The sequence below is a fragment of the Gossypium hirsutum genome, chromosome D08 (assembly GCF_007990345.1).
Source record: "Gossypium hirsutum isolate 1008001.06 chromosome D08, Gossypium_hirsutum_v2.1, whole genome shotgun sequence".
NCBI lineage: Eukaryota > Viridiplantae > Streptophyta > Magnoliopsida > Malvales > Malvaceae > Gossypium > Gossypium hirsutum.
This window is the reverse complement of record NC_053444.1, coordinates 7,102,414-7,104,601: the sequence shown is the minus strand read 5'-3', so window position 1 is coordinate 7,104,601 and position 2,188 is coordinate 7,102,414. Positions and strand designations below refer to the sequence as shown.

Genomic DNA, 2,188 nt, shown 5'->3' with positions numbered 1-2,188 from the left:
ATATTTAATATTTCTACATTCAATGGATTCACTATTACCAATAAATTTATTTCCATTTGTTTAACTTGAAGTATTTAATCACTTAATTAAATAATAATTCAAAAAACCATAAATTTATTTTCAAGGACTTCTCCAAATATTTCTCATTTCTCTAAATTTCAGATTTCTATCCATTTTTGTTCATTTGATTCAACATGCAATTCATTTTTGGTTTCAACAAACTAGTGGAGTGACCAATTGGACATATGCACTTAGGGCCTAAATGATTTATAATTAAGTTCCAGCTTTTCATTTATTAATTATAAACTCATTTAGTCACGAAGTCATTCCACTATAGTATCATGATTGAGCTCTCCCTAATGGCATACCATTACGAAAGCAACTCGATCAGTGTTCGTCCAATAACCTTGTCATAAGTGTGTTACCATAATAGGATATCCTTAATGTCTTTGGGATAAATCCGTTCTCCCAATATGATCTTATTTTATCTCATGGTAACCATTACATCTTCCTTCATGAAAAGTTAATTACTATCAAATAATAATCAAGTCACTCATCAAAAGACGAGTGACCCATGACCACACTTACTTTCCATCTACCATGTATTTAATAGAATATCATTTATCCATATCTCGGAATATAAATTCTACTATTGTGAATGAGACTACATACTGCAGAATCTTTATTTACTTTCTTCAGTTTTGAAGAGAATGTGATTTTTGTACCTACAGAAGCTTTAGTTACTTCCTTATCTGTCTCAGCTGCCGATGTGATTACCTCCGCTAACTCTGGCTCATTTTCTTCTTCTAGGGTCACCTCTTAAGAATCATCATTATTCTCCACTATTGTTTCCGGAGTAGTGGTTTCTGGGCTACTTAGTACTTTGCCCGATCAGAGTGCAATTTCTTTCACATGCTCCTTACCTTCTCTCCAAGAATTATCTTTCGTGTTGCTGGGAATACATGTGACAATTTGTCTCTTGATGTCACCTATCATGCTCATCAATTGGCTCATTTAATCCTCGAGTTTAGTCAATGTTCTTGTTGAATTTGTGTACACAGACTGGACCTGTTTGACATTAGTTCTCATTGACTGCATTTCTCCCTCAATTTTGTCCAGTCGTTGACCACATATAGTACGGTCATTTGGGTTGACCTTGTCTTGGGGTTTCTGCAAATAAGGAGGTTCATAGTTAGAGTTTTTAACTTGATTAAAATTATTATGTACTCTTTAAGTCCCCGATATCAAATTTGGGTGATCTCTCCAGTTAGGGTTATATGTATCTGAATAATGGTTTCCATTCATGTTCCCAATGTAATTTACGTTCTCAGCCGGATTGTTGATATAGTGAAAGAGAAGTTTGTCTCCCCCATGCATAGATGGTGTAGAACCTGATTTGATACGGTTGAGTCTATCTAGTAACTGTTGATACTTATTATCCTCTTGGATAGCTTTTACCATAGCGGGTTTTTAACCATATGTGAATCGTACAATTTGTCACTCGCAGGATTTTAGTGACATATTCTCGATGATCTGATACTCATCCTCGTATATTCTGTTCATAAGGGCTCTTCCTCCTGCTCTGTCTAATCCAGATCGTGCATTTGCATCCAGCCCATTATAAAACACCTCCAACCGCATCCACTCAGGAAATTCGAGGTGCGAGCATTATTGAATCAATATTTTTAATCGTTGTCATGCCTCATAGAAACTTTCTCCCTCAATTTGTCTAAAACAATAATTTCTCTTCTTAGTTGTACTGCTTTGCTAATTGGGAAAAACTTCTGTAAGAGCTTTCCAATGAGTTCATCCCATGTCGTGATAGACCCTGGTGTCTGCCAGTCTAACCAAGAAAAATCATTATTAGCTAAGGAGAAGGGGAACAACCAAAGATGAATAGCATCATTAGTGACCTCGTTATATTTAAAAGTATCACAGAGTTGAATGAACCATTTTTGATGTTGATTAGGGTCCTCTGTCATACGGCCCCTAAATTGCAGATTGTTCTAGATCATTTGAATCATAGTCAATTTTATCTCAAAATTATTAGTTGTAATTGTTAGTCTTGCCATACTTTCTTTAACCATGTCCAAACTTGGTCGGCATAATCCCTTAAAGTTCTTTCGTTTCGAGCCATATGAATGTTCATAGGAAGTTGTGGTGCTGATGGGTTTTTAAGGTGTTATTA

General features: G+C 35.4%; 1 non-coding gene across 1 annotated transcript; it reads left to right on the top strand.

Annotated features, from left to right (window-relative positions):
* Window positions 1-1,651: 1,651 nt before the first annotated feature.
* Window positions 1,652-1,756, top strand: LOC121220638 (small nucleolar RNA R71). The gene has a single exon (XR_005917858.1). It is a non-coding gene; the product is annotated as a small nucleolar RNA R71 (small nucleolar RNA).
* The last annotated feature ends 432 nt before the right edge of the window (window positions 1,757-2,188 follow it).